Source organism: Anomalospiza imberbis, chromosome 36 (genome assembly GCF_031753505.1).
Source record: "Anomalospiza imberbis isolate Cuckoo-Finch-1a 21T00152 chromosome 36, ASM3175350v1, whole genome shotgun sequence".
Taxonomy (NCBI): domain Eukaryota; kingdom Metazoa; phylum Chordata; class Aves; order Passeriformes; family Viduidae; genus Anomalospiza; species Anomalospiza imberbis.
Window position 1 is genome coordinate 1073788 of NC_089716.1, and position 13217 is coordinate 1087004.

General features: G+C 54.3%; 1 pseudogene; it reads right to left on the bottom strand.

Moving 5' to 3' along the window:
- LOC137464098 (uncharacterized) overlaps positions 1–13217 on the bottom strand; it is a 1364046-nt pseudogene that overhangs the window by 1065928 nt on the left and 284901 nt on the right.

The window sequence follows — 13217 nt, forward strand, 5'->3', positions numbered from 1 at the left end:
GAGATAGGGCCAGCGACTTGGAGATGAGGAAATAACGGAGAAACCGTCAGTTCCAATAAATGTTACAAATGGACCCAGACAGCTGCTCAAAGTCCTGCTAAACTCCTCAACTTCCCGAAGAACAAAGACCAAACAGAGCCATGAATATCGGCTGTCATCCACAAGGAGGGGTGCATATGAACGAGGACAGGCAGCAGGCGGATCGGGAAGTCTGAACCTTCCAAGTCCCTCAGCCAGTGGGCAAAGGCAGAGGGAGATGCGGCCGGGAAAATGAGCATCCAAAGGAGGCAGCGTGCTACAACAAGGGCAGAGAGCGCATGGCAAATGCCCCACGGCCTCTCCCTCTGCTCAGCAATCGAGTCACTTTGACAGGACTCCTCGGTCTCCTCTGGCCACAGAAACCTCCGGCGACGGGAATTTCCCCGCACGGTCCCGGCCACGGGGCAGCCACCTCTGTCCCAGCCACAGCAACCGGGACGAGCCAGCGCTGCTCCGGCAGCGGCTCCTGCCCAGGCAGCGGCGGGAAGGAGACCGCGGGCAGCCGCTCCCGCAGCGCCCTCAGCCCAGGGCCGGCACGGGCCGGACACGGCACCGCCAAGCCGCCGGAGCCCCCTGCCGCCCCCTCCGCCCGCAGCGAGCCCCGAGCCCCCGCAGAACCCGGCGCGGCTCCCACCTGCGCCGGGGCCGCCTCCGAGCTCCGCCAATGCCGCCTCCCCGCGCTCCGGCCGCTGCCGCCGCTCCCGGGCCCGCACAGACGCTCCGCCAATGGCGCCGCTGCCGAGCCAGGGCCGCCCTCAGGCCGCCAGCGGGGCCGTGCTTCGCCCCGCTCTCACCAATCAGCGCGCCAGAACCGCGACTGACGGCAGCAGCGGCCAATGGCAGCGAGGGGCGGGCTCTGCACACGGCACAGCCTCGCCCCGCGCTCTCAGGGCCCCCCGGGCTGTGGGAGGGCAAAGCCGGAGATGAGGAACAGCCCTGGAACGGGCCCGGGCCCGGGCCGGCATCGATCTGCAGCACCAACAAACTGCTCCGCACCTCCCGACACGGCTTTCCCGGCCCCGCGCCTTCGCCTTCGCTGGCTCCGGCTCTGCGGGAAGCCCAGCAGCCCCACTTCTCCTGCCCCCTAATTCGGAGCATCAGCGCATCGCTTTGATTTCCCCCAAAAAGGGAAAACCGCCCCAAAGCCCTGTGGGGGAGTGGGGGAGGGGAGAGATTTCTGGCACAAAACTCCAAAAGCTCCGAGCAGGACAATGAGAAGTCAATGAAGAGCCTTGAATGCAGCTTTCCCCACGCCTCCCTCCTTCCAGCTGCACCTCCTCCCCCGGCAGTGCAGGAGACAGGGAATGGGGCCGTGCTCAGTTCATCCCCCGTGGCTTCTCCCTCTGCCCAGGGACAGGAGTCGTTCCCCTGCTGCAGCCTGCGCTCTCTCCCACCGGAGACTTCTCCAGGAACTTCTCCAACCGGAGTCCATCCCCTGGGGCACAGCCCCCCTCCAAGTGCTGCAGCGGGAAAAACGCCAGTCACTTGTTTTTACAACTTTTTAAAGTTTAATGATAATGAAATGGTTATAAAAATAGTAATACGATTAGAGTAATAAAAAATTTAGAGTTCATGTAATTACAGGACAATAAAAAACAAAGAATTACGGACGTCTGGATGCTCTCGGGCACTTAAGCAAGGACAGGCATGTTTTGTGAACAAAGGAATAACTCTTAAGATCCATTCACTGTTGCATATTCATACATACCTCATGGTTATGCATACATTCTATTTAAAATAAGAAACTCTCTCTAGAATATGTCAACTCCTTCTTTTAATCCCCACGGCGTCTTCCAGTCTGAGCAAGGCCTGAAGAAATTACCTTCTTCTGATAAGAAACCCATAAATTCCTCTTTTCTGGAAGATTTGGGTGTTCTGTGACTCTTATCTCGAAGCCAGTATCTCATTATTAAAAAAAAAAAAAACACATACACAGTTTCTACTTTAACTACTAAATCTTCATTTTAACTACAAAACTACATTTACCATTCTATCAAAATGTTAATACAGCACTTCTAACAAACAATGTTTGCTTGCCAATGAGAGTGTGCTCACGATTGTAAACTATCTGGAAGTGTATAAAAACTACTGTCTGTAAACAATAAAGGGAGAACGTAGGATTAACCACATTGGTTGGGATCTGCGTTTGTTCCTGTCCAGCCACCCTTTTATAATTGGTCCCTCTTTCAGAGTCCTCCGCAGCTGAGGGACTGAGATTCTGATGGTAGGCTCCTGGGCCTCCACAGCAGTGCATCTTCCTTTTCCTTGTTTTCATTGCAGCGTCATTCTCCTCCACCCAGATGAAACTGAGGATTGGCAATGGCTTGCAAGAAAGCAAGGGGTGAGTACCTTGGGTTTGGTGAGAAACGAACCTCATGCTTTAGAATTTTCAAAACTTTAAGAAGGCATAATTAGAGACAAATCAATAACAGTGGTGGGTGTTTGGCAATGGCCAGAGGCACACTGGTTAGCCATAGCAACTCTTCTTTTCTATTTTTTCCATTTTATTGTTCAAAAACATATTGATAAAGGTTATACGTATTCAAACCTTTATTTGAACTCGTTTACTTGTTTCAGGAACTCTTTAAGTTGGTTTGAGCCCCAAGCCGCCTTTCTAGAGTACGTGCAGGAATTGTGGATTGTTGTTCTGAGGGTTGTGTGTCACTTCCTCACAACAGCCCCCTGATCCTTGGTTTCAGCTGTCAGTCTGCAGGCCCCAAGTTGGGCAACTCCCTGGGGACTCCCCTGGCAGGGGAGACCCTTCTGGAGCAATTCTGTGTCAGGAAGGAGAGATGCATTGGACTTCTTTGGTCTTCAGCTTCTGTTTATTGTTACCTTATCAAAACTTCAGCACACTGTCTGCACCAGACTCTGCGAGCAGGAAAAACAGCACAAAAGTGACTAACAATCTCTTGTTACAAGGCCTTTTGAGTCTAATCAAAAACTAAGCTACCCAATTAAGTAGGAACACCTAAATTATTTTCCTTTCTAACCCAATAACTGAGCCCTAAAGACCCGGATTTTTCATGTGGATTTTTCTACCCAATTACAAGATACCAGCTAAAGGCAAGAAGAAAGAGGAAGAAGAAAGAAGAAGGGAACTCAAGACAACACCCTATATCCTCCATCTTGAACCCATCTATAACATACTAAAAATCCTAAAACCTAAATGTCTCACCCATGTGAAATACTCCACCACTCTCTACAATTCTCTACAATCTCTTTCACACTTTTGTGGTTTCTAGTTTACCTTGAGGCTTTGGAAGTTTTCTCCATGAACGAGGGTCAAAGTCAGTGCTCCCCTGGGGGTCAGGGCACCCCAGAGCAGACAGAGAAATATTCCCAGTGCCCTGGGTTTCCACATCAGCAGGCGACAGTTATTGACAGTCGAAGGGTCAGCGGCAGGGGTCCTCATCACACCCGTTCCTTAAATGTTATCTGGCCATGCAGACGGTTTTAGCTACTTCCACAAGTACTTTAAATAAACATTAGCTGTTTCACAAATATCTCTGAGTTACTCTTGTCAGTTAGTTACAAAAATAAAAGCATTAGTTATTATTTCACAACTGCAGCTACTTCTGCAAAAGGTAACATTCCAATGCACAACACGTAGCATCCACTTCAATACTTTGCAAAAGCCAAAACTATAATGTATGTTTTTCACACTGTCCACAAACTAAAATATCATCCATGAATGATGTTCTGAGGATTTGAGCGACACAGGGGCCAGGGCACTGGCCACAAAATGCTGACAAATTATACTACAGCAAAAGTAGTTAAAAGTGATTACAAACTGTACTGTATCAAAATCGTTGTGATTAGGAATAAGTTGCAGAAGTCAAGACAAAATAGCAAAAGCCACCAATTACATAGTTCTTTATAACAAACCCAGGGCAGGTTTTTCCCTTGCATGGAGCACTTGGGCTTTCCCCGGGCCCCTTCTGCCCTCTTGCAGAGCCGGTGGCATTTTCCACCACCCACAGTTTGTAACCAAGAGTCGGGTGCAGCCGAGAAGGCTCCAAGCGCCTCCTTCCAGGCTGACTCTGCAGATGCCGAGGCTGCTTTGGGCTCTGCCAGGGCTCTGCTGGGGCTCAGCTCTGGGCGAGGCTGGGCCCGCTCTCCCCTCACATTGCTCCGGGCAGCTGAGTCACACAGGGAGAAGGAAGGGACACCTCAAGGGAGTTGAGGTTTAAGAGAGTTTTTATTCAAAAAACTGCCATGCAAAACAGGCTGTCATAAGAGCCGTAACAAACAGGCTGTCCTAACTACCTTAACCAACTAGCACTACTAACTACCATAACTAACTAGCACTGCTAACTACCAAAACTAACTAGTTGTCCTAACTAACTACTGTGACTAAACGCTGTCCTCCAGTGCTTCATCTCCTCCTCTGCTGCCTCAGTTGCTTTGCTGCGGTGATCAGAGGGGTCAGGCTGGAGAGAGGCTTGGCTGATGATAAAAATGGGTGCTGCCCAAAGGAGAAAAAAGAAAGAAATGAACCGTTACTTTCCAGAGTCAACTTCCTCACAGGCTCTGTTGCAACAGGACAAAGGGAAATGGTCTGAAACTCAGGAGAGGGAAGCAGGCTCAGATGAGATCTAAGGCAGAATTTTTTTAGCAGGAGAGTGGGGAAGCACTGACAGAAGGTGCCCAGAGACGTGGGAGGTGCCTCCTCCCTGGGAACATCCAAGCTCAGGTCAGGCAGGGCTCTGAGCCACCTGAGCTGCTTGAAGATGGCCCTGCTCGCTGTGGGGCCCCAGGTGCAGATGACCTCGAAAGGCCCCTGCCAAGCCAAACCAGGCGAGGATTCTGCTTGCTTTGCGTGTGGAAAAGCAGCGAGACCGGAGACCATCGGAGGGGGCCCCACAAGAAAACCCCTCCCTGGCGCTGCTGCTTCCCCTGCAGCCGCTTGGCATTCACCTGCAGCAGCTCCTGGGCAGACCAGCGCCGCTCCTCGTCCGGCTCCAGGCTGCACTCGAGGAAGTCCCGCAGCAGAGCCGACAGGCGCCTGGGCTCCTGCAGCTGCGGGGTCCCGTTCTGCCGGATCAGAGCGCGAGCCTGCAGGAAAAGCAAACTCAGCGCTCTGCCAGCTTCCTTCCCACCCACAAGTGCTCACATCGACCCCGGCTTCCCAGCCCCAGCTCCAGGGGCACTTTCCGCCCTGGCAGAGATGCTGCTCACAGCTCATTTTTCTATGCCAACCAAAAAACCCAAACCCTGGTGCTGCCACAGCCATTGTAAAGAGCTGGTGCACTTGCTTCACATTTTCAGGTCATCCTCACAGCCAGAAGAACTGAAACAACGTAAATCCCAAAGCAAATTGTGTCTGGAGACTGCAGAATATGTGTCTGTGTTGAGGCTCCAGTCCTCTGGGAATTCCCTTCCCCATGTGCAGAAACCTCCAGCTGCTGCTCCCAGTGCAGGGTCACCCTGTGCTCACAGGCCTCTGCAACCACAGGAGAATTGGCCTCTTACCATGGCCCTCGTTTCCTTGAAGTAAGGAGGTTCTCCTTCCACCATCTCGATGGTCACAATGCCGAAGGACCAGATGTCCACCTTGGGGCCGTAAGGAGAACTGGTGACAACTTCTGGGGCCATCCAGTGAGCAGTGCCCACCATGGAGCTGCGCTGGTCCTGCTCAGGGCTGAGCTGAGCGCTGAGGCCAAAATCAGCTGAGGACAGAAACAAACACTGTCAAAGGCAGCTGGAATGAGGAAACCAAGCACAAAGACTCCCCGCTCTCAGTCTAAGAATGAAGCAGTGAATTCAGCTGGAAAAGTTCTCAAGGCTGCAGCCAAGGAAAGATGGAACTGAACTGGACCCTTAAAGAAACCCTCAGCTTTCGTGCAGTGGCTTTTACTGATTCCCTTGCAGCTTTAGATCCCAACTCCTGCCCCTCTGGGAGGGCCATTCCCAGAGCAAAGGCACCCCTGACAGCCTGCTCCTCCCCTGAGCTCTCTGCAGGGGCAGCCGCTCTCAGCTGGCAGCAGGGGCCGGGCAGTGCCCCCAGCAGCCCTTGTGGGGCTCTGGCCGTCACTGGGAAGCAGCCCCACAGCCGCACCCCGGGAGCGCCGTGCCTGGCCAGGAACACCCACCCAGCTTGACAGAGCCGTCCATGCCCAGAAGGATGTTGGAGCTCTTCAGATCTCTGTGGATCACCCGGTTCGAATGGAGGAAATCCAGGCCCTGCAGACACTAAGAGAGAACAAGAAACACGAGGGTAAAAACCAATGGCCGGAATATATCACACAAGAAAGGACAGTTTAGAATTCTGCCAGCAGCGACTTTGCTGTGACAGGCCAGGAGTGCAGTGCAGACAAGCTCCAGGCAAACGGTTCAAGGCAAAGCTGAGAACAGCACATCAAATCCTAAACAGACAGAGTGCCACAACAGCAGGAAAGAGAACAAGAACAGAGTAGAAGTGCAGTGCTGCTGGCAGGCCGTTCACTGCAGGGGCTCTTTCTTCTCCAGCTCATGAAAACAACAGAGAAACAAAGTCCTGAGCCTGGAGCCACTCCTGCTCTCACGCCCTGCTGGGAAGGACCATCGTGCCCAAGGCATGGCAGTCACAGGCAGGATCCCTCACCTCCCGACTGACGGCTGCCATCTCTCCTTCAGCCATGCGTGTCTGTCTGACAACGTCCTGCAAAGTTCCTCCATCCATGTATTCCATCACCAGCCAGAGATCTCCATCCACAAGGAAGCTGGAAGAGGAAAGCAGTGGCATGGAGACCAATGTGCAGTGCTCAATTCCCCCATGGAAAAGCCTGGAGTGGAGTTTTGTTGCCAGGTCACTTGTCAATGAGGACAGAATCCAATGGAGAGACATTCCTGCCAGGCTGCACAGCCCTTGGGATCTGCACAGTCTAAAGGAGGAGACCCCTGTGAGAAAGGAGAGGCCTGAGATGTCAAGCAGGTGAAAAATGCAGTTTAGCAAAGGCCCAGATCAATGTGGAACCACAACACTGGCCCCCAGCTGGTTCAGCTTCTGAACTCATCAGTTCCACCCTTCCCTGCAGAACAATGCAACACAGCTCCCAGGGTTATCCAGGGAAGGAGGCCGGGCAGCTCTTGGGATAAAAGGGGTCAGAAAACCTTTCAGAAAGTCCCTTCAGAAACAGGCAAGGCCAGTGACAAATGGGCAAATGAGGCATTTCTGGGAACAAGAACCTGGTCTTCCTGGCATCTGTAGCAATGGAAAAGGGCTGGGAAGAAGAAGCCAAGGGAAATACTTTCTGCTGTGGTTTACCAGCACTTGTTGTAAGACACAGAAAACAGGGTCAACTTGAAGGGAAAACCAAACCAAAGCAACAAAAGCACACGGAGGGAGCGAACTGCCAGGCTGTTGTTTTGGGAAGATACGGCTGGGTCAGGCATTTTCAAATCAGGCTACAGACTACGGACGCCAGGAAAGGTTAAGGCAGGGCCCGGGCACGGGATAAGGCCTGGAGCACTCACCTGTCCAAAGAGCTGACAATGTTGGGGTTCTTCTTGTCCTTCAGGAGCAGGAGCTCATTCACAGCTCGTTCCCTGTTCTGCCCTCTCAGACTCATTTTCTTTATGGCCACCTGAAGGGACATTGCAGACCTTTAACTGGAGGAGTCTGTGGCAGGAGGCCGCAGCAAACACGGAGCGAGTCTTTTTGGGGCGACGGAGCCGGGCTGTGCCCAACTGCCTTGGGATGGGACACCAGAGCTCAGCAAGTGCCATTCCCACAGCCCATTGCTCTGCTCGCTGGGGGCTGCTTACAGGACACATGGCCAGAGACATTTGGCCTGGCAGGCTCTGCAGAAATGGCCCCTCAGCTGTCAGCCTCCAAGCTCTAACCACATTCTCTGCACCTACAGTCTTCTCAAATGGCCTCAACACTCTCATTATTGTTCAAACACATTCTGCAAGCAGGAGGTAATTCTGGTTCTGTGCAAACAGAGCAAAACAGCTGGGAACCCTTTAGCAGTTCTATGGGATTGGGTCATGATTTCAGATGCAACTGCTCTGGCTGGGATTGCACAACAAAGCAAACACACACATCCATTGCCCTCCTTGCATTCCTTTGGGCACTTCAGAAGGACCAAGTCTGTCCCAGCTGTGCTCTGCAGGCTGACACGGCTCTGCCTGCAGAGGAGCAGCCTGTGCAGGAAAGCTCTGCTGGCCCCCAAAGCTGCAGCCACAGCTCCCAGCAGAGGGGAGAGCCCTGGAGAGCTGCCAGACGTGCTGGGCGTGTTGACACTGACCTCTCCTCCAGTGGCCCTGTCGAGTCCTTTAGAAACGGTTCCAAAAGCCCTGCAGACAAAACAGCAGAGAAGAAAGAAGCAGCGCTTTAGGCCCTGGCAGTGAAAGCCAGCCCAGACAGGAGATCTCTGCTGCCTGTAGCGTTCACAAACACCTGGGGGCATCGACCCTTCCAACAACAGCGCAGCAGCCACCAGCCCTCTGCCATGCAAGGTGTGCCAGAGAAAAGTGAGGCCCAACACCAAGGAATTGGGCTGGAGCAAATCCCAAATGTCCGTGGTGCATGGCTTTACTTCAAAACCTGAAGTGAGCAACGGGTGTCTAAAGAACTGGAAAAGAATGCATTTCATCCTTTTCCATTTCCTGCCTAAGACCTGCAGGATCCACAAGGGCCCTGCCTTTAGGCAGGTGATGCATTTTCCCCCAGAGTGCATCAGCTCTGTGTCTGTTGCTGAATGTATGGGCTCTACTACCTGTGCTAGAATAGAGCACTTATTAGTTCATCTCTGGTTTCTGTTTCTAAACCATTAGGTTGATAATCCTGACCCGAGGATATTTTTTGAAGCAAAATATTTGAAAGAAATCTCCTTGAGAACTGTTTTCTGACCGTCACCAGATGGTGAGTGGCTCTTTTAGGCAATCCAATTCCAGAGACAGAAGATCTTCCAGGTCCTGCTCCTTGCTGCAGGCAGGACACTGCCAGCCTCAGGGGCCTTTGACGGTGCCTTCTGAGCACAGGTATCAATTCTGATCAGGACTGAGGGACAGCAGGATGGCGCCCCAGTGTCTGGAGGTGTTTGGAGCTCTCCTGACTTCTCACTTGATCCTGCACCAGCACAACACCTGGGCCTGCTTGTGCAGAAGTAACTGCCGTGCACTTACCCTTGGCCAATCTGCTCCACTTCCAGGTATTTCTCGGCAGGCTCCGCCAGGCTCACGGTGTTCCCTGAAAGAAACCACGTGGAAGACGCTCCCTCCCAGAGAGAGACCCCGCCTTGCAGCAGAGCCAGAATGCAGCCCCCCTCCCTGGGGCCGTCAGCCCCTCGGTCTCAGCTGGGGAAGGACAAGAAATGACCCTGGCACATTCAGCTGCAGAGCAGCACTGGGTGCAGCTGATGCTGAGACACACACACAGCACCCTGCTCTGGCACACAGGAACAGAGCAGACGTACTCAGCTGCATCAGGCACCACTCCCCTCTCCCCTCTGGCTGCAGGGCTGTGCTGCTGTCAGAATGTTCAGCCCAGGATCCCACAGCCGAGGGAGGTTCAGTGTCCTCTTCCCAAGCACAGGGAGCTTCTCCGTCCTTTTCCCAAAACGCTGCAGGTTCGCCATCATCTCTCCAAGCCAGGGGACGTTCACTGTCCGCTTCCCATGCTGGGAGAAGTTCACCCTCCTCTTCCAAAGACACAAGATGTCCTCTGTCCTCCTCCCACACCAGGAGATGTCCACTGTCCTTGTCCCACACCGCAGGAGCCTCGCCGTTGTGTTCCCACAGCGCGGGATGTTCGCCCTCGTCTCCCAGAGCAGCGAGAAGTTCACTGTCATCTCCCGTCACTGAGGGACGTTCACCATCGTCCCCCGGAACAGCGGGAAGCTCACTGCTGCCTTCCTCCTCTTTGGCCTCCTCTTTGGAAGCAGAGGGAGCCAGAGGAGGTGCTGGTGCCGCTTTTGTGCCCTGTGGACAGACGGCAGCGTGAGGGACGGGAAGTTCTGTCTCAGTTATCACCTTATTTACCCTCAGCTGCACATCCAGCTGCACTAAGCAGAAATTGGGTTCGGAGCTGTTCAAACTAACAATGGGCTAAAGTCCACATTGCCCCTTATTCTTGGGAATTCCATATTCCACCATGGCTAGAGCCAGCAAGCAATGCTCTGCCTGCAAAGCCAGACCTGCAGCTCTTCAAAAGCTCTTCAGCAGAAAAGGAGAAAACTCCCAGGGATCCCTTTGCTGCTGCAAGGACACTGGCAGGAACTTTCCTTCAGCCTCCCAGGCTGGCACTCGTCTGCCACATGCCGCGCTCAAAACTTGCTGCACAATTCCAAACACCAAAGGTTCCTTTCCCACTCACCGAAGGAGGAGCTGCTCGGGATCCACTCATGAGGTGCCCTGCAAGGGAAGAGGGAACATGAACCAGACGCTGTCAGGAAAACAACTGCCTGTGGTGGGAAATGCCCCGGAGCAAGGCAACCCCGAGAGAGCATTTTGCTTTCACAGCGTCCCTCCAGGAGCCACAGTCCCTTCACACAGCAAGAGAACAGCACAAAATACTGGGCTGGGTCAGCTCTTGGCTGGACAGGCAGTTCCAGGCTCTGCTGCCACAGACTCCCCGCTTGAGGGAACAGAACCCCCCAGAGCTCATTGCAAATGCTGTGCACGCCCCGCTGGCTGCAGACACCCCCTTTTCCAGCTGCAGCTGCTGCCAGGAGCTCTCCCAAAGCAATGGTGTCTTCATGGCAATTTGGTTACAAAGTCAGCTCAGGCCCAGAGGAAGAACAGCAAGCACACAGCAAGCCCAACGCCACAGCACCGAGGGAAAACCTCGACTTACGTGCCAAGTGGGTTAAAAAATACCCCGCATACGCCACAGAGTACAGCGTGCAAACTGCAGCAGCCACGTGCTGGATCATTTTGGCTGCGCTGCACACGTCTGCAGACTGTAGCCCTGCAAGCACAGAAGGACACCCGTCAGGGCTGGGCTGGCTGCTGAGAATGCCTCGGGCAGGAGGATCCTCCGGCAACGAGCAGTGCCCAGAGCCACTCTGGACACTGAGGCCTCCGTGTGCCACAGCAACGGGAACACCTCGGGGACGTGGCAGTGCTCCTGTGACATCACAGCAGCAGCTCACGCAGAAACCGCCTGGAAGGTTCTCCTGTGTCACAAAGGAGCACAAAGAGCCCTCCCAGGGTACAGCCTGTTGCCCAAAGGATCCAGGAGGAGCTCTGAAAATGCAGCAAAAAAGGACACCCCATAGCCCAGCCTGAACACTGAGGAGGAACAAGGACGGCACCAAAGCAGAGGAAACATGACCTTTAGTCACTGACACTTCTGGCTAAAACCAGCAAGCTGTGTTCCATCTGGGATCTTTGTTCTCGTTCTAAAAACAAGCAAGGTTCTCCACTCTAAATATAGAGAAGGCAGGAACTGGGCAGGAGGTGGGATGAGGAAGGAGGAGGAGGGAGAGGGGAAAAGGAGGAGCAGGAAGAGGAGGAGCAGGAGCAGGAAAAGGAGGAGAAACAGGAGTTTCCAGTGCCCCCTGTTGCCGCAGCACCCTTGGCCCCGGGACCATCGCCCCCAGCTCATCCTGCAGGTGAGAGGGGAGAGTGAGCTCATCCCAAATCTATCGGGGGGTCCCTGAGAGGGTTTTTTTATTGGGGTGTGTTTGGAGCTTGCACATTGTGGAATGGAGCCCCAAATATCATCTGGGAGGCCCAAATAAACCCTGGGAGGTTTTTTCTCTGTGTGTGTGTGTGTGTGTAGGTTTGGATCTTGCAGGACCCCAGAGCTGAGCCCCTTGGGGGGATCTTTGGGAGTCCACGTGGCCATTGCCCAGGGCCACCAGGGGGAGGACATTGTCCTGGGGACCCCCTGGGACCCCCCAGAGTGGGGAGAGCAGTGAAGGATGATCCTGGAGCTGGGGGACCCCCGGCTGGCTGGAAAGGGGGGGAGCCTGGAGAGGAGGGACCCCTGAGACCCCTGGGACCTCAAAGTAGATCATCAGGGCAGAAGGGACTGCATGGATCCCCAAAACCCCCTGGATCATCCCTAAGCAGGAGGCCGGAGAAGGGGGAGCCCCTGGAGCCATTGGACCCCCATCATCCCAAGGAAAGGAAACCTCTGGAATGCCAAAAGTGGAGAGATCAGAGATCAGGAACTACTGGGAGAGTTGTTTTGGGCTGAACCATGATATAGTGGAGATTTCCATGAACACAAGACTCCTGCTGAGTTCTAGGGATGGATTTGGGCAGTGAGGAGCCTCTACTCCAAGGTGCTCCTACCTTGGTTTTCCCCAAAGCAGGATTTGTCATTCCCAGGGTGTGGCTGGATGGAGAAGGATGAAAAGCCCCGGAGATCCTGCAGGAGGAGGGGCTACAAACCCAGCCCAGGAAGCTGCAGGAAAGAAAGAGCTCCCCTGAGCCAGGAACGTGGCCAGAGATCCTGGAGCTCGGAGCTGGTGGAGAAGCCTCATGGCAGGGAGAAGCCCCACAAGTGCTTGGAATATGGGCAGGGTTTCAGCTGGAGCTCCACCCTGATGGAACACCAGAACTTCCACACTGGGGAGAGGCCCTGTGAGTGTGGGGAGTGTGGGGAGAGCTTCAGTGGGACCTCTGACCTCACCAAGCACCACAGGATCCACACTGGGGAACGGCCCTATGAGTGCTTGGAATGTCAGAAGAGCTTCAGGTGGAATTCAGAGATTGTCACTCACCAGCACTCCCACACCAGGGAGAGGCCCTGTGAGTGCCCCGAGTGCAGGAAGAGCTTCGTGCTCTGCTCCAGCTCCATCCCCCATGGGAGGATCCACGTTGGATGATCCCCAGTGAGCCCCGTTGGGCAGAGCCCCAGTGACCCCGCTCTGGGTGATCCCAGTTGGGTGTGGGGAAGGTGTTGGAGAGATTTCTTTCCCCTCTCCTTGTCCTGGTGTGATTTGGTTGGTAATAAATTCCCTCCCTGCGCCCGGGCCGGGTCTGTTGTGCCCGTGCCGGATTTGCTGAGGGATCTCTCCCGCTCCTTGTCCCCAGGCAGGAACCCTCGGTTCCATTTGCTGTCCCTGTGCGGCTGCGGGGGGCAGGGACAGAGCGGCTCTGGGGGGTGCCTGGCATGGGGCCAGCGTCACCCCTCGCCACGGGCACCCCTGAGACCCCGCGCAGCCGGGCACACATTTCTGGGCACAGCTGAGCTCCCAGCTGCGCAGCGCCCCAAGGCTCCCCGTGCCTGGAAAAGC